This window comes from Stegodyphus dumicola, chromosome 1 (assembly GCF_044657685.1).
Source record: "Stegodyphus dumicola isolate Sdum_Otavi_A_Nest chromosome 1, ASM4465768v1".
Classification (NCBI taxonomy): Eukaryota; Metazoa; Arthropoda; class Arachnida; order Araneae; family Eresidae; genus Stegodyphus; species Stegodyphus dumicola.
Window position 1 is genome coordinate 7,717,378 of NC_140768.1, and position 19,749 is coordinate 7,737,126.

Here is a 19,749-nt window from a genome sequence, read left to right on the forward strand (position 1 = left end):
CCAGCGGCCGAGCGGTAAAGTCGCGGACACTGGTAGTTCGGTCCGAGGTTCGAATCCCGCGAATGGGCTGGCTGCATGGGAGTTTTCGTGGTTTTCCCCATGTGTAACGTGTATACGAGCCAGTTTCCCTTAGAAAGTCCTCCACGAAGGCATGCCTCCTCTTAGGCAGATAGCCCTCGAGGCTTTGCCATAATCACACACACACATACACACATAAAAGCGAACGTACGCCAAGATATATATTGGCGAGAGAAAGCGAAGGTCGGGGGCATTCGATTCTCACCTTAGCTACTTTCGATTCTACCTGGCCGAAGGTCTAATTCAGTTCGTGCTTTTTCTTTCAGGTACTGTGTCGAAGTATGTTCACGTTTCTCCTTTTTTATTGCCTAAATAGGTAAGCCTGATGATTTAGGACTGATGATGATTCTATGTAAGTTATTCTTTTTAATGTTTTGAAACTACTTTTAATTGGTGTTCTACTTAAGTTAAGCAGAATTCTCACACTTGTTAAATAAAGATTCCGTAGTTATTTTGACTTAGGATTCTTCGATTAAAACTGCGCTCAACAGAGGAAACGTACACATGCATAAGACAGCAGTTGATTATGAGACTAAGTTACTAAGCTTGAGAAAATTGCCCTGTGAAAATGCTTCTAAAAATTGAAATTCTAGAATTAAAATATTGTAAGATTCCACTGGCATAAAGTTTTAAAACTTGTTTTTGAAAATATAATTTACAGAGTTTAAAAGAATAACTGTAACGAATAATTATGTAAAAGAATGTAAGTTTATATAATATATATATATATACGTATAATAATGTATATAGATAATGATGTGCATACATGTAATAATGTAAAAGAATGTAAGTTTATATAGAGAAGTTAGCCGATGAAAATTATTCAGGCTGGAAATTTAAAATAGAACAACTTTTGACAAAAGAAAGTTTAGATGCTGTCGTATTCGAAGAAAAATCCGAAATTGTTTCTGATACTTGGTTGAAAAACGACCGTAAAGCTAAAGCCTAAAAACCTAAAACATTTCAGATTCGTAAATCAACCATGTTTTCATAGTAAATCTGCAAAAGAAATATGGCAGAAGTTAAAATGTGTTCATGAACATGTTAATTTAACGGACACGCTTCTTAGAAAATTATATTCTATTAGATATTAGGAAAGTTCTAAAATGGAGGAACGTATCAAAGGAGTTCTAGAATTGGCTGAAATGGTGCTTAGTACAGGTGAAGCAATTAAAGAAAATAACTTAATATTACTATGCTCCTTAACAGATTCATACAACTCCTTAATAACAGCAAATCGGAAGCTGAATTGTCGATAGAATGTTAAAAATAAATTAATAGATGAGTACTGTAGACGTGTGGAAACTAAGCAAGTTCAAAAATACGATTCAATTGCTTTGAAAGGTAAAAGCGAAAATAAATCAAAGCATTATGTTACACGATATTGTAATTATCGTAATAGAAATAATCATACGATAAATGACTGTTTTAATTTAAAACGCAATGCTAGAACTTCCCCGAAAACAGATGTAAATAACAGTAAGGTAAGAAGTTATTCTCAAAGTTATAAAAGTAATGCAGGGCAAATAGCAAATAAGCAACGTGTAGAAAACATAAAAGAAGTTAAAGAAAATAAGTATCTTAAAAGTATTGAAACTGGAAATTCTCAAGTTCAGTTTAATCAAGTTCTAAAAGTGGAATATAAACATGAAAACTCACAAACGTAAGAATGGGTTATCGACTCAGGAGCATAAACTCATATGACGAGTGATGAGATTTTTCTCTCAGTTAAATGATTCTAATAAGCAAATTGTAACTGTAGCTAATAGTACTAAATTAAATTCTTATGGTATTGGTGAGGGCTGTTTTAAAGTTCAAAATTTAAAGCATCAGGTTACCCAACTAAAATTATAAAATGTACTAAATTATAAAAAATGTACTGCATGTACCAGGTTTAGATAGTAATTTACTTTCTTTTCAATCTGTTAGAATAAAGGTTGTATTGTTACATTTGATAGTAGTAAGTGTTACATAAAGCATAACAATGTACTCATAGCCCACGACAATGCTCAACAAGATTTATATAAATTGACAGCGAGCTCAATTGACGAGGAAACATACATAGCTAATGGTATTTCATGCTGTAATACAAACTGCATACTGAAATGGCATCAAAGATTACGCCACAGAAATATAGATGCGATAAAAATGATTTGGCAAAAAAGCAGAGAAAAATGATTTGTCAGACGGTATTAAACTGTCAGACGGTATAGTGTTGAAAGTTCTATTTGTATAAAACCGAAACTCAGAGAAACCTTATCTAAAAATCCACTAGATTTAGTGCACATAGATGTGTGTGGGCCAATTGAAGTTAACAGCTTAGGAGGAAAAAACGATTTCGTAACCTTCATTGATGACTATTCGCGTTATACTTTAATTTATTTTATTACTTCAAAGGATGAAGTATTCGACAGACCTTAAATAGTATAAAGCATCGACAACAAATAAATTTAGAAAGAAGATAAAAATTATTACATCTGAGACTACTGTAATGAAACTACTGAAAATTACTTAAAGAAACTTGGTATTTTTGATCAAACTTGGCTTCCTTATTGTCCGGCACAAAACGGCGTCAAATTGCTCTATAATAGAAATGACTAAAGCTTTGCTAATAAATTCCAAATTACCAAAAGGATTCTAGGCTGAAAGAGCAGCCACTGCCGCGTATCTCCAAAATAGGTTACCAACTAAAGCCACAGATAAAACACTGTATGAATTGTGGAATGGTAGAAAACCAAACTTAAGTTACTGAAGAGTATTTGGCTGTAAAGCCTATTATTATGTGAACAAACAAAAAGGCGGAAATTCGACAACAAAGCGCAAGAAGGAATATTGGTAGGATACGATTTTTATGAAGCAAAGGATAACAGGATTTATGTAATTAAAAGGAAAATAATAGTAAGTAGAACTGTTAAATTTTCAGAAAACTCGCCTATATTTGACAAACATGTAGAAACTAATGCTGAAGATTTGGAATTAATTCATCTCGACAACTCTCAAAACGATGAAAAAATGATGAAGAAATGTCTCTTTGTGATGACTTTACAGAAGATTCAAAACGATCTGAAGAGTTAACGTGAAGAAAATGTACAACGAAGGGTTTCTAGCAGATCAACTAAAGGGATTAAAGATTCTCCTATAAAGCAGAAGACGAAGAATCGGCATTATCTCAAAATAAAGATCCAGAAAGCTTTGAAGAAATTCTAAGCTTCTCAAAAATACGGCAGTGATTATGATGAAACTTTTTCACCAGTAGCGAAGCACACTACAATTCGAGTTTTCTTAGCATGGGCAGCATATAATAATGCCAAGGTTCATCAATTAGACGTTAAAACAGCTAGCTTTTTTGAACGGCAAGTTAAATGAAGAAATATATATGGAACAACCAGAAGGATTCGTAGTTCCGGAAGAAAGACATAAAGTTTGTAAATGGCAGAAGTCGATTTATGGTCTCTAAGCAGCTAGGGGCTGGAATGCAGAAATTCAAATTACATTAAAGAATCTTGGGTTCAGTCAAACTAAAGCAGATCCGTGTCTTTTCACAAAAGAGGATCGTCATTGAAGAATAAATTGAATTGTATATCTTGATGATATCCTAATAAGTTCTACAGAAGAAGCACTAATTCTTCAAGTAATTAATGAAATGCTAACAAATAACACATCTTGGTGAAGCTACATATTTCTAAGGCATGGAAATAAATCGAAAGGAAGATGGAAGTTATCTCTTATCTCCGAAAAACAAAATAAATCAACTAGTCGAGCAATTTCAACTTGAAGAAGCGAAACTCACTATAGTACACCAATGGAAACAAATTATTATACTCTAAACCAGGAAGAAAATCTCCTAATTTCAAATGATAAATTTCAAGCTTATTGGAAGTCTTTTTGTGTATATCGTCTTTCACAAGACCAGATATCACAGTTTCAACTCGCATACTTAGCAGAAAGTGTAATAATCCACGTCAAAAAGACTAGAATGCTGTAAAAAAATCATTAGATAGTTAAACACGACAAAGCATTTATGTCTGCAAATTTCGTCGAGGGAAGAACCTAATCTTAGTTTATTCAGATGCCAATTGGAGAGAAGATACTGAAGATAGAAAATATCCTCATCAAGAAGTGTAATTTTGTTAGGTAAAAATAGTATTTCGTGGTTTAAAAAAAAAAAAAAATGCGTCTCATTATCTTCGGCAGAAGCTGAATATGTTGCACTATCGCAAGAATTACTATGGCTATTAAAATTAACAGAAGATTTTAATCTACCCCAAACTCTAACCATAAAGTTTTTCAAAGATAATGAATCAACAATAAAATTGTAAAATCTGATAAATTTAGTATTGATACAAAATTTCATCATATACGGGGCTTGCATAACAGAGGAATAGTAAAATTTTATCTTTCAACATAGCAATTTCAACAGAGCATTTTTCAGTTGCATTTAATGATTAAATACAATCATTTTAATAATTAATACAATAATTTTAATGATTAAATACCATATTCTTTGCTTTTAATAATTTGCTTCAGCCAGAAGTATATTTTGCTAATTCATGTTACAGAGATTTATCTTAAGTTAAATAATTCTCCTGCAAATAAAATTCAGAAAATATTTATAAACTTTATTTTTTTAAAGGAATTCTGCAAACTTACTATTTCTAGGAGAGCAAATGGATCTTACATTGCATTGAAATTCTGAAAAAAAAGAAATGTGTTTTAAGGTAAAAATAATTATTTTTATTCTTTTATTCTTCAAGAATATTAAAATCATATTTTAAAAAAGTAAAAAAAAAAAAAAAAAAAACTGAAAGCTTTTTTTCAGATTTTTACATTAAGCGCAGAGGGGCGTTTTTTAATCTTTTGTGTGTTGCCTTTATTTACTATATATGGAGTTCTTCGCACTTAAACGATGAAATTCAGTTCAATAGTAATATCGCAAAATAAGTTTAAAATGAGCCTATCTTTAGAATTTCCGATACACAGTCTCGGGAGCTGGAGATATTTTTTTTTTCCGTAGTGCTTCCATTCTTCGATTCCTCGGTTTGAAATCAGAGTTTCTTAATCAACAATTTTTAATGTGGCAAAATATGAAAGAGATAATAAATTCCGAATTAGGGCTTCCAGATGCCCATATTCGCTGGAAGATTACGAAATTCAAAATTTTATGGCTCTAGGTACCGTTGCTACAATGCGAAACTCATACATACATTTACGTAGATGCTTCATTATTTAATTTCTTTAAATATAATACAGGGCGATAATATTTGGTGGCAACAGTTCGAAAAGTGAATCAACGCAGTGAGTGAATCGACGCAAAATAGTAAAACGAAATTAATAGCCCTTCTGGGTTAACGCCTTTCGGGCTAAACATTACGAAATTTCGTTTTGTTTTCTGTTGAGTAAATAATTCTTGCTTAAAATTTCAAATATTTTATGCGAGGTTGTTACTAATTTCCCTTTTCTTGAAATCAAAGCACGCCCACGAAATTCAAGGTGGTTAGGAGTCAAGATTTGCGCCTGTTGGCAAGACCCTTGGTCACAAGTGGTTATGTTCTTTGATGCTTCATTAAAAGCTTTTGGAGCTGTTGCATACTTTAGGTACAAGACACCGCATGGCACTTTTAAAATTAGCTTCATGGTTTCTAAACCACGAGTAGCGCCAATTAAAAACGTGACGTTGCCTCGACTAGAATTAATGGGTGCAGAAATTGCAGCAAGAACAGACAAATATTGTAAAACTCTTCCTAAAAGTTTAGAAAGATTATTCTGTGGAGTGATTCAACAATTGTGCTACTCTGGATAAAAGGCATGGCATCTAAGTGGAAGCAATTTGTTTCAAACAGAGTATTAGAAATTCAAGAAACTACAGATCCCTGTGCATGGAGGCATTGTATAGGTAAAGATAACCCTGCGGACTTGTTAACAGGAGAATTAACTAGTAAAGATTTGCTATCTGCAAAAAATGGTGGCAGGGCCCAAAATGATTATTGTACCAGGAGAATACTTGGCCCTAGCCGAAGAGATTTGAATATGACTCAATAGACTAGGAGATTGAAGCTGAATATTAAGCTTCTGCTGTAGTTAGTTCCGCAATTGTTTCCGAACAGATAATTGATGTTAATAAGTTAACTGCTTAAGCAAACTACTGAAGATGACTTCTTGGGTATTACGGTTTGTTGATGTTCTTAGGAGGAAAACTAGTACAATGTGTCCTCTTACTACTGAAGAATATAATCGCGGTAAAAGCTGTTCAACGTTTTCCTCCTAAACAAAGGAATAAAAACAAACAATATATTCTATTGATAACCTGTGCTGTTACAAGAAGTGCTTATCTGAAACTAGTTAGTAATACGACGGCAGATTCATTTTTTGCTTGCCTTTCGACGTTTTGTATCTCGAAGAGGGCTTGCTAGGTAAAAACAGTCATCGGTTATCAGACGTCCTGTATAACTTTTGTACAGTTTAGAACTTCAGAACTAAAGTTTCATCTTCAGTGTTAATTTGCAAATATGTATTGTGAGTACATCTTTTGTGAGTATTCTCTTAGGGGGTCATTGAATAATCTTCTGAAAAAGGTGAATATTGCTTTTTTCAATTTGGATAATGTTATATTTAAATTTCCTAATGTTCCATTTAAATTTTCTCTTGTGTCTGGAACTCGAGTGTTTTTTTTTTTTTTTTTTTTTTTTTTTGTACGCGTGTATACTGTTTATATACAAGTTTATATACAAGCCTGTGGTTCATGGGGGGGGGCAGTTGTTAAAAATAAAGGGATCATGTAATCAGACAGCGTGATTAACGGTCGTCTGAATTCTTTCCCGGCAAGCCTTGAGGTAAATATTTATGTAAACGAATCTTTAGAATTCTATGTAACGTAGTTTTGGCTTACTAGGCTAGCTTTTTATTTCTTGTTTCTCGGATTAATTGCACTTGGAGTTTTCAGTATGTGTTTTTGTATGTGATGTGAATAAAAAATAATAAAAAACTGAACAAACATTCTTCATGCAAGAATCTCGTTTAATTTTACTAGTGCTATTTTTTTAGCCAGTACAGATTCTAGTTCAGATAAGAAGAAAGTTTTTGGATGCTGCTAAAGAATTTTGTTTGGCAGAAAACACGTAAATAAGGTAAGTGGATATTTCTTTTGTGTAGTGCTAAGATGAATTTCTTTTTTTATGTTATTTCATTGTTTGATTTAAAATGTAGTTTATTAAGATTATATATTTTTTGTTGGCTGGTCCTTTGACTTTTTAAGTGAATATAAATCGATGTGTACATACACAAAGTCAAGGGGTGCGCAATGCTCTGATGTTTTGTCAGTGAAAATAGGTTGATTTGTACATGGATACCAAGTTTGTGCAATTTGCCGCTACACAAATCCAAAATAACAAGTCCCAGAATTGCACAAACTCGGTGTCCATGTTCCGCCAAAAATCGCCAATTATCGCTAAGGGGCACCCGTAAATATATTTTTAACTTTTCTTTTTATATGATAATGTATCTCGAAGATAATGTAATGTAGAAGATAATGATAATGTATACATTGATAATGTTTATCGATTTATGATCATTATGGATTTTTTTCGAATTTTTCTATAAGGTGTGCACCCCATGTGTGTTACTTTCTTATGTGTAAAAAAAAATCTCCAAATTGCTCCAATGTGGTTACGTTAATATTCAAGTTCCGAATGTGCTATGAGTTTAGAGTGAAAAATTTACATCGAATAAAATACAATTTAATATAATTTATTTCTACATAAGTTCATAGTTTTATATTTGAAAATTAATAACTAGATCATCTCAATAGATTTTTCTTCCTACCGTCATGCAACGATCTAGATTTAAAATTTTTTAATGTTTATTCATAGAAAAGATTGAGAAGCCAATCATTGGGTGTGAAAATTTATAAACTTAAAATCTAGGACTCGTAATATACGAGTAGAATAGTACTTATTTAAAATAATTTTAACAGTTAAGTTATTGTCCGTTTATAGCCATGAATTATTTATACTGCTTTCGTTAAATTGTAAATAGTTTTATACGTATATTAGATATCGAATAAAATAAAAGCTATTACTAGAATAATTATATATATTATTTTGTGGGATTATTTCCCGAATTACAGTAAGAATCTGGACATGGATGTCTGAATTAACTAATAAAATCTTGTCTAATCCTTTAACGTATTTAAATATAAACTAAAACTGAATCTTTCAACAAATGGAAAGTTTTAGCAAAATAAGAGATCTCAATTTTCAGTTTTTATTTTAAATTCTTGGAATGTAGAACTTGTAACTGAAGTAAAAACAAATGAATAAGAAAAACACACTATCAATAATTTATAAATAAATTATTTCATGTGTAACATTCCTAGAGAAATATAAAGTTATAACATTCGAATTTAATATGACAACTAATCCAGGCAACTGCATTGCCTTTTGAATAGGAAAAATAAGTGCTTATTGAATGTAAGTGAAGGAACTTAATGTTTTTGTTTACATACTATTTACAAATTATAGCAAGTAACTAAGAAAGTTCGTGCGGTTTTTAAGAACAATTACTTTCGGTGCTTAGTGTGATCAAATTGATTCTGATGACGTCATACGTTTATATTCCTTTCAAATCTTATTTAGTAGAGATTCAGTGTATCGAAAGTTTAGCTATCGGTTTTGTAGGAATTTCAGTCTTCGAAAAAATACGTCTGTGGGAAAGGAGATTTTGAAGCTATTTTGCTTTACAAGTACAAATTAGGAAATAAAGCTGCAGAGGCCGTTAAAAGAATATGCTGTGCGCTTGGAGAGACATCAGTGAGAGAATGGACTGCTCAAAAGTGATTCAGTTGATTTTCATCCGGAGACGAGAGTCTTGAAGACAAACTTTGCGTTGGTCATCCATTCGCCTTCGGTAAAGTCCAGCTGGAGGAGGAAATCAAGCAGAATGCCAATTAAAAATGCCAGGAACTTGAATACAGGTTTGTAGTATCTGACGAAACCATTCGACCATATCTTTATAGACTTGAGATAATATGGGAACTGGGCAAGTGGCTTCCTCATGTCCTGTCCGAGGAAAACAAGCTCTAACGACTGAGCATCTGCTTGTCGTTGCTGTCGTCTGCTTCACAGAGCTTGACGTGATAAAAAATGGATCATGTATGATAACCGGAAGGTGAAAATCATTGGTCGACTTCTGAATCACCGGTCTGTGATTGGCCCCTAAACCGGACATTCACCAAAAGAATGTAATGCTGTGTGTTTGGTGGACTAGCCCTAGCGTAGTCCACTATGAACATCTGGAAAGCGGATAAACCATAACATCTAAGGTCTACTCTTCACAATTGCAAAGAGTTTTTAGCTGCACTGTGCCAGAAACAGCCAGCTTTGGTCAACAGAAGAGGAGTTCTTCTCTTCCAGGTTGATAACATTGCAAAAGCGACCAAACAGGTCATCAAAACACTGGGCTAGGAAGTTTTACCTCAGCCACTCTATTTCCCGGGCATCGCCCCATAGGATAGACTGTTTTGGGCCATGGATTTTGGCTGTGGAAACAGCAATTCAGAAAACGCGAAAATGTCAACGCCTGTGTCACAATATTTGGACTTTCACAATTTTTGGAAAAAAGTTTTTCAAAAAGGCCATTTTTAAGCTTGTCTCGTTGGGAACCTGTAATTGAAGCCAATTGTGATTATTCCGAAGAATGAAATCGGTGTTTAAGATTTTTGTGAACAGTTTTTAATGCGCGCCGAAACCCATACGAAATTTCTTGGTTACCTGCTAGTGTAAATCTTATGCAAATTGAATATTATTTTTTAAATACGATCACGCTGGCAATTCATCGATTCCTTCAGTATGGTATAAAATCTTAGTAACATGCAGTTACGAATCATGGTTAAAGTACGGTATGACGGATTTCTTCCTTAACATGACATTTCTGGCAAGTTCGGGGTTGATCGTAAGGTAGCTTCAGAATTTAAAACTGATTTAATTTATCATTAATGTAAATTCGAAGCAAATTTTGCTTTCATCTTAAATAATGTAAGAAAATTAGTTTTATATAAGTACGTGCCTAAAATCAAACACATATCCATGTTCTTATTTTTACTGAATAAAAACAATAAAATTAATGTTATTTGCATAAATTAAAACGCGTTAAATCTATTTTCTAATCAACCGAAATTACTCGGGCAGAAATGCTTTGTTGAAATTACATTATAAAATAATTAAGGTTAAGAAAGTATAAAGCGTATTAAAAACTTTTGCACGTTTACAGTTTGTAATAAATACACGACTCTGTAGAGCTGAAGTCAAACTGTTTCACTTCACCCTCAATGCGCTGGAAAAGTGAAAATAACAATAAAATGGATTTAAAGCCAGAATGAAAACAGAACAGGTTTGAATTATTTATTTGATTACGTTATTTAATTTAAACAAAGCCACGAACTGCATGGCTAAGTTCCATCCATTAAAGTCTAGCATTCCAACTTTCCTTATGCTCGATATTTACGTAGACTATGCTAATCAACATATTTTTAGCACTTTTGAGAAATAGATCTGCATAATCTACCAAGACTGCATGGTCACAGACTTCCCTTATGTAACTGGCGGTAAAGTCGCTGAACACTGGTAATTCGGTCCGAGGTTCGAACCCCGCGAACGGGCTAGCTGCATGGGCGTTTTCGTGGTTTTTCCCATGTGTAACGTGTATACGAGCCAGTTTTCTTTAGAAAGTCCTCCACGAAGGCATCCCTCCCTTAGACAGATGGCCCTCGAAGCTTTGCCATAATCACACACACACCTTATGTAACTGTTCCAATCGATGTGCAGGCCCACTAGCGACGAACGGTAAAGTCACTGAACACTGGTAGTTCAACTTGGTTTCGTTTTGGGGCAAATGGGCTGGGCGTTTGCATGGGCGCTTTCGTGGTATTCGCGATGTGTAATGTGTATACCAGCCAGTCTCCCTTAAAAAGTCCTCCACGAAGGCAGTCCTCCCCTTAAAGTGTGTTTTGCTATCTCCCAAACCAAACCAACCAACCGACGTGCAGTAATTGATATCAAGTTAATTCTAAATATCATGCATAAATGAAAAGAATTGCCATTAAAAAAACTGATTCTCAATCCTTAAAACCAATTTTGAGAAAGTAAATTTTTCCCCATTTGTACGGAATATCTTCACATATTCATTTCGGTGTTTCGTTTAAATTGAAGTAGGTCTTTATTTCATGGCTTTTCGTGCATTTTCTTTCAGCGTGAATAATTCCTCGTTCCTGAAGTCCAATTGTACGGAAGATGTTTCATCATTAGGTAAGTCCCAAATGTTTAAATCCATGTTTTCGTAAATATAATAACACAAGAGTTACCGCTACTCTTTTAGAATTTATACTGTCGTTGCCAATTTTGAAAAAGCTTTCTTTTTGCTTTTTAAAAAGTCAACATTCTAACAAATTTAACCGGTACGTGTTCTGCCAACACCTCCTAGAACTAACTAGTTCTAGGAGGTGTTGGTTCTGGCCTTTTCTTCGTATATCGCAAAGCATGTCACACTGCTTTATCTTGCAAATTTTTTAACAGATTCCGTGCTCCTAAAGTTAGATATTAGACGGTAAGGTTATTTTATATCTACGTTATATTATGCTTCCATAGTGACTGATAAATGGAAAAGGCTACCGTGTTCGGTAACATCATTTTAAGAATTCCTCGATGGCTATTGGAAGATCATTTGAAGGTAAAAGAAATTAAAATGTTTTAGAAAGAAACGGCATTTATTAGCTAAGTTACTGAAGGTTAATAACGAATTTGCATTATAATATGGTAAAGAAAAGTTGATTTGTAACGTAATAGGTTAAACAGCAGTTTAAGTTAAAATCGTGTAACTTAACGATTATGTAGTAGTTTTAACTTAAAATTTGTAACTAAATACTTAAATGCGTGTTAGTGGCCTACGTTTATTTCTGACAAAGAAAGCCTTCCTGTTAAGGAATCTCAATGTTTCTCAAAAAGTATGTATCAAGAGTTTTCAACCAAGCAGAAATTCGCTCCTGGGGAAGGGGAGGATTTCATAGTTTCATGAGGGGAATGCGGTCAGCTTTTTATTTATCCGTTAAGAATTTAGTTTTATTTTATAAATAAACTACTTTTATTCAAGTTTTGGTACTTATGAACATTTTCTAGAGTTTTCCTTCTTTAATTTATAAAATACATTAAAAAGTAACCTAACTTAAAATAAATGTATATGTGCTTTTCAAGTATGAGAAAGGGAAGTATAATGGTCTAAACAATGGTAAAAAAGGTACAGGAAGGGAAAAAAAAAGGGGTGTGAACCACTATTATATACGATTCTACTCATCTCAAACTGTTGAATAATAAAAACAAGTATTGCCAATTTGGTGTAGGTAATCAAACCAATTTTTAAATCTGAGTTTTTTATCGCCAGTGGTGAACTTTTTGACGAAATTTTAAATCTTTGTGAAATATAGATCTGTGTATATTTAAACAATTCTGATTGGTGGAACTGATTATATTCTGGTCTATTCTATTCTGTTCTGATCTATTTTATTCTGATCAATTCTATTCTGATTTTTTTCTATTCTATTCTGATATTGACTCTATTAAAACTTATTTAGATTAACTAATTTTTTATGATATTACGTACTTCTAAATAAACAAGTATTTTCGGATTTTTGCGAATTCCTGATTTCCAGTAATAATCACGTTTAACCAGTTTTTCAATAGAATTACAATTTGCATTTGATTGAACTCTAACTGGATTTAAGGAAAAATCTACTTGATTCTACACCCAAAAGAAAGCTATAACATTAATTGCTGAATTATTAGAACTCTAACAAATATTAAAGAAGAAAACAGAAAGAAGTGTTTTTTTTTTTTTTTTTTTTTTTTTTTTTTTTTTGTCAACAAAGACAAATTTTTGTAAGAATTTGCTGTGAAAAATATAAAAATATACATTTTATATTATTAAAAATATTTTTCTGTAGAACGCTATATTTCCAAACTTTCCAGAAGTAAATTATAAATAGAATTTTATTACTCGAATGATTAATATTTTTTTTTAGTTTTGTAACCTTGTCAGGCCAACAGAATATTTTCACAACATTCGCATTGCGAAGCATTTCACCCTGTTCTTTGATGCAAATTACAATGAAATTCTTCATATTTTATTTATATTAACTTGTATTTATTCCCTTAAAGTGATGCCTATTTTTTTAATGTTTTTATGCTCACAAGCTGGGAATAACTTTATTTTAATATTCGGTTAGCTCAATAATTTGTTTAAAAATTAAAAAATTTAAATTTTTAAAAATTTACGCCGATTCTCAATGTTTGACTTTGTTTTTGATAGAGGAACATTATTTTAGACTGTGTTTATTTGGTGGTATAAAAACCGTACAGCAAAAATGATATTAACAGATTTTAGCCAATATACCGTATTTGCCAGCGTATAAGACACACTTTTTTTCTTTAAAAATAGGTCGCAGGTTTCTTTAAAAATAAGACGCAGCCCATCTCTAAAGACGGGCTGCGTCTTATACGCCCATACTCAGTTTTTGATTACATTCATTACTAGAAATTTCCTCTATTCAGAGTTATGCGATTTTGAATGGGCCACAGCTTCACGGGATGCTGTAAAACAAAGACGGTTGTTAAATCGTTTAAGAAGTGTGGCATTAGTAATGCACTGGATGGTACAGAGGACAATTTGTTGTATGAGGACTCAGATGCTCAAGTGACTCTTCATTTAGCTCTAATGATGAGTGTCTGGATTTTGACGAAGAAGATTAAAAGGTTTTCTTTCTCAGATAGATTGGGTATTTGCAGAAAGTATTACTTTGTATTACTTTATATTTAAAAATTCGTCATAATGAACAGTAATAAAATTTTATTCTTCAAAAATGTGTATAAACAAGGGGGTGCGTTTTATACGCCGGCAAATACGGTATATTAGAAAGAGAAATCTTATTTCTGAGACTTTAAAAGAATATGGCAGTCTAAGGGGAACTGCAGTTGACGAAGCTATAGGACACATTCTCGCCAAATCAACCGGAGAGACTGGTTCTGAAAATAAATCGAGTGGCAAATTTAAAAGGGAATCGGCAGTTGTTTTGTCAAATAATGAATTTGGGAAAAAATGTCTAAAAGCCTTTAGATTTTATATTACGTCCGAAGGGACTTTTCTTCGTTTACATACACCTATACGTTTGGGCTAAAAATATTTAAAAGTAGCATATCTATAGAATTTCCGTTAAACAGGGCCCACCAGAGGCCGAGCGGTAAAGTCTCTGAACACTGGTAGTTCCGTCCGCAGTTAGAATCCCGCGAACCGTCTGGCTGCATGGGCGTTTTCGTGGTTCTCCCCATGTGTAACGTGTATACGAGCCAGTTTCCCTTAGAAAGTCCTCCACGAAGGCATCCCTTCCCTTTTGGCAGATAGACCTAGTGTGATTTCCCGTAATTAAATAAAGCAAACCAAACCATTAGACAGTCTCCCGCACTGAATACAAAAATGTTTTACTCCGTAGTTTTGCCACTGCTCGCTGTAAAATTTTGACATTTTTAATCAAAAATTCTTTACAAAATATAAAATAGATTATAAAACAAATTCGAAATTCAAAAATTACTTGGGGTTCCAGGTTCCCATGTTCGGGTGGAGGACTACGCTATTCAAAACTGAACGGTACTAGGTATCATTGTTTTTGCCCAATGCAAGAAACATACGTACATTCATGCAGATTGTTCATTATTTAATTTTTTTAAGTACAATACCGGACAAAAATATTTGGTGGCAACACTATGAAAAGTGATTCAACGCTTTTGGTGATTCTACGCAAAATACCGTTTGAAGATTAACAGCCCTTTTGGGCTAAAAACATGAAAGCCTTAATCCTGTATCCCGCGATTATAAGGGGGAAAGTAGTGAAATTCTTTAAAAAATTCAAATTGTAGCTTGCAATGTGTTCAAAATAAAATTAAATAAGTTAAAAGATTGTAGCCTTTAAAAAAAAACTTCTTAAGGGAGATGGCTAGTATTTACATTACTCACCGGGCAAAATATGCACGCCGTGCATTAGGATTTGAACCCACATCAAATGTCTCTCACTGCCAAACATAAAAATGTCTCATCAAATGTCTCAACTGGTTGTGGCGCTGAGTTTTGATACTTTTGTAATTTCACTTAGCTCACTAACTACTAACCGGTGTAAAACAGATTGCTATTTTCATAATTTTTTTTTTACTGCATTTTCTTTTGAGCTATACATTCATTCCGTTATTAGAATATTTATTATTACGAATCGTAGTAGTAGTAGTAGTAGTAGTAGTGCTAAAATGACAAAATATGAGTCATCTTTTCCACAGTAAAATAATTCCAGATTTTCTAGTATTTTGACTTAATTTTTCAAGGATTAAATTTTCATTACTTCTATTAAATCTTTTATTTTGAATGAACTGACCGCCAAAGTAAATCTGTTTTTTAGTCCAACGGGGCAATTTGCCCTGAAGGACTATTAACTTCGTTTTCGCATTTCGCGTCGAAAACTTTAAAAGGCTGTATCACTTTTCAAATCGTTGCCACCATATATTAGCACCCTGTCTTATATGTAAAGAAATGAAATAATGAAGAATCTGCATAAGTGGATGTATGTTTCTCGCACTTTGATAAAACAACGGTAAAAACAACTTTGTATTTAGCATAGGTATACCTACGCTAAATACAAGGTTGTTTTTACTTGAGTAACGTAATCTTCTATGGAATATGGGCATGTGGAAGCCCAAATTTGAATTTGAAATTTGTTTTATTATCTATTTGAGATTTTGTAACCTTTCCAACGAGTTTTTGATTAAAAAAAAACTAAACTATTTCAAAGCGAGCAATGACAACACTGAACGAAAAAAATTTTTCGTACAGTTTGCCATTGCTCCAGCGCGCGAGACTTTGTATCGGAAATTCTAAAGATATGCTCATTTTTTAAATTAAATTGCGATATTGCTGTTGAACTGAATTTTATATTTTGAGTACGTAGATTACGATATTTAATAAATAAAGGTAAGGCACAAACGTTAAAAAAAAGCCTTTTTGGACGTGATTTAAAATCTGAAACCTTTCAGATTTTTTTTTTTTTTTACTTTGTATGCGTGAATCCATCGATTTGGTGATGATTTTTGAAACCTACGTTTTGAAAGTTTTAAAATTTGCTGGAAGAGAATAAAATAAAAGAGCGCAGAGTCTTCAAATCTCGTTATTCTTTGCAATTTTTTGTTTATCATTAGAGTATTAGCAGTTAGTTTTTTCTACTGTTACGTAATTTTAAATGTTATATTCATAAGCATTTTTTCAGAAAAATTCAGAAAACAAGATTGGAAGACGTTCCTTGTTAGAAATTACTTCGTAATATCATTAGAATAATTAAATAGGATGTAAGCTGTATTTAATTTACGAGAAAGGGGGTCACCTTCTTTAAAATAATATTTAATTGTGTTTATATAGTTTATGCAATTTCACGTTTAATTTACCAAAATAAGTTATTTTGGTAAACATAACATTTGTACTTTTATAACGAAAGTTTATAAAAATTCAATATAATTTAATTCCTAAATTGAAAATTAAGGTAAAATAAAACAGCTTAACCGAATTATTTGGCACATGGGAATTTTACTCAAGTAAATACAATTATTTCTTTGAGTTTTATAGGTATGTTTATGTACAGCTGCTACGACTATCTAAGGCAGACGCACAAGGAAGCCCGAACCCAAATTATAACCTCAGTATTGGGCGGGAGGTGGAACTGTCGGATAATTAGCTCCTATCGAAAGCTTAAGAAAATTGACTATTTCATCTCTGAAAACTCATGGCTGAACTGGTCGACCGGGATCACCATTCACGGCAATCAGAGACCAGAAGTGCGGCTGTATTTGGTTTGAAGATTTGACTTGTCGTCAAAGTGTTCCTGCCAGTTCTATGCGGGCAGATCCGCACTGAAGGAATGACGCTGTTAAACAACGGAATGGCCGCGGAATTCGGATCAAATGGCAAGTCATGCACGCTACCCAGAGCAGTTCTTAGCTGCTCTGACGTAGCGTAAACTACGCGGTACCACGACTAAATATTTTAAATTCATTATACCTGTCATGTGTAAGTACTTTTTATACAATTTGTAACATGTAAGTACTTCATGAATATGAAATAAAAATTTTATCGATCATTGAGAATTTTTTTTTTTTTTTAATTTGGGGGCGACAATCTTCGGAAAGTTCGCGGGCAGACAATGGCCTAGAGACGGCCCTGCCACTACCGATACCACCAGACTGGGGAGCCCCCTTTATCCAACCGTGTAAAACAGGGTTTCTTAAACTGTGAGTCGCCCAAAATTTTAGCAGTTTTGATATTTCTTTAACTTATTATGATAATTTTACAATTACCAAATATTTTGACACAGCGTATCTGAAAATAGGTAAAGATAAGACAGCACAGACAAACAGACAAAGAAAAGGGAAAAAAAAAAAAAAAAAAAAAAAAAAAAAAAAAACGCGCTTCGACGCATTCTTTCTATAAACGTTCCTTTTACTTTCTTTGCATCTGATGTTGTCATTTCGTCGGTTACTTATTTAAAATGTTCACATTGTTCTATGTGTTAAAATTAGAAATTAAAGTGAATGACCTAAAACTGCAATAGTATATTACAGTACAAGAGAAAAAATTGACAGTTTCACTCACGCGTGTGTCGGATTTGCGCAATACTTACGGAGTCCCTGAAAATGGGTTGCGAAAAAATCTGTGATAAAAAGGAGTTGCGACTGAAAAAAGTTTAAGAAAGAAAGCCTCGTATAAAACGATCTTCCTCCAGTGTTCTGTAATCACCAGGTTTGTAATTATTATTCCCCGAGAGTGCTACATTTGTGATAAGATACCTAGTCAGTATTTTATAGGTATCTAGCACCCATAGCGAATAGGTTCTTAGGTTTAAAAAAATATATATATAAAAAATCCATGCTTCGGTTATGGAATTTCAGTGCCTTACAAAATGATGCGCATCTTTTCCATCGAGAAATTTTCCGTGATTTTAAATTTCAAAAGTAGTTGTATTTTTATAGCGAAAAATATAGGTTTTGTCTGAAAATGAAACATGTGTCATTTTTTTCGTACTAGTCTTAAGTCTAGTTTGCTGAGTTAATGCAAAAATATTCATTATGCAACGTTTTTCGTTTCACAGATCACCTGAGGTCTATTATTAAGGTTAAACCTATTCGCCTGAAACCCAGTTACAAAATCCGAAGTATTTCCTTCACCATTTCATCTCTCTCCCTTTTTGCAACTTGGAGTCCCGTAAAGAAAATAGCTGTGCTTAAGCTGCTAATGTGCGTCTTTTGGAGGAGGAAAACGATATGAAGATACGGTAATCGTCGATCTGTAAATAGAATATTGATTCGTCTATGAAGCGAACTGATGCCACTCTACTACGTATAACATATAGAATCTTTACTGGCCCGGTTTCCTTCTTTTAAAAAATGTAGGTTTACATGTATACAAATGGCGATTTTGTACAATTTCATTTAGCCCTGAATCTCCTTTTTCAGGTTTTTTTTGCTTTGCTTCAATGTGCCGAATTAAGATCGATGTCTGGGCCCACCAGCGGCTGAGTGGTAAAGTCGCTGAACACTGGTAGTTAGGTTCGACGTTCTAATCCCGCAAACGGGCTGGCTGCATAGGCGTTTTCTTGGATTTTACCATGTGTAACGTATAAATACGAGCTAACACCCTTAGAAAATGCACCACGAATGCAAATACTTTCAGTCACGCCAAACGAATTCGTTACTTGCTTGTATGATTCATGAGTTTCCAGATCTCGCCAATCATGGGTCCTTGTAAACCAAGAAGCTGATGTAAATTAGGTTATGTTAATTGATTAAGAGAAAGCCATTCGAGGGTTATCGCTGTCTGGGCTGGAGTACCTTCGTGCAGGTATGTTTTAAGTGAAACTAGCTCTTATCTACATTAATACAAGAGAACAACCACGAAACCTTCCATGCAACCAGCCCGTTCGCTAGGATTTAAACGTGGATCGAACTACCAGTTTTCGGTGACTTTAACGCTCTGTCACTAGCGAGCCAAGAGAATCATAATTTTAAACTCCGATGTTTAACGTATTGTGAGATGACTGATGTTACATCTAGGGGAAAAAAACCTATTTTTGATTACTTTGAGACTTCATATTCAGTAACTGTGATTTGTTTGTAAAAAGAGGGCGATCCTTTAATTTTTTTGTTAGTAGTGTACGTCGCTACTCAGTGGGACTTAGCAATATCTCAAACTGATTTCTTTCACTTGCAGGTTTATGTAGTGCATTTTCCCATTATAATTTGAGACACAAAGAAAGTATCACCAGAATTAAATAAGTCTGCAGTGTTTCAGAAAACCTTTAAGTTGAAAATTGACGTACAAATATATCTTCTAAACACAAAGAATTTTTTTAGATAATTGCGGAAGAAAATACTGCGGCGTTTTGCTGCAGAAAATAGTACAGTGTTTAGTTGGCACAGTAATTCTTGAAACAGTGTATCTGAAGTAATAGTATTGCCAAGTATTTATAGAAAAAAGTGCGTTAAGTAAAAATTTGCTTTCTCTTACTTCTGCTACAGATTTTGCAAGAGTCGGTAATTGAGACTTGAA

The 19,749-nt window shown here is 33.4% G+C and overlaps 1 long non-coding RNA gene across 1 annotated transcript; it reads left to right on the forward strand.

Moving 5' to 3' along the window:
• Positions 1-4,709: 4,709 nt before the first annotated feature.
• Positions 4,710-17,489, forward strand: LOC146999041 (uncharacterized). Its single transcript, XR_015039387.1, has 4 exons — positions 4,710-4,796; positions 7,120-7,202; positions 11,320-11,375; positions 16,774-17,489. It is a non-coding gene; the product is annotated as an uncharacterized LOC146999041 (long non-coding RNA).
• Positions 17,490-19,749: the final 2,260 nt, after the last annotated feature.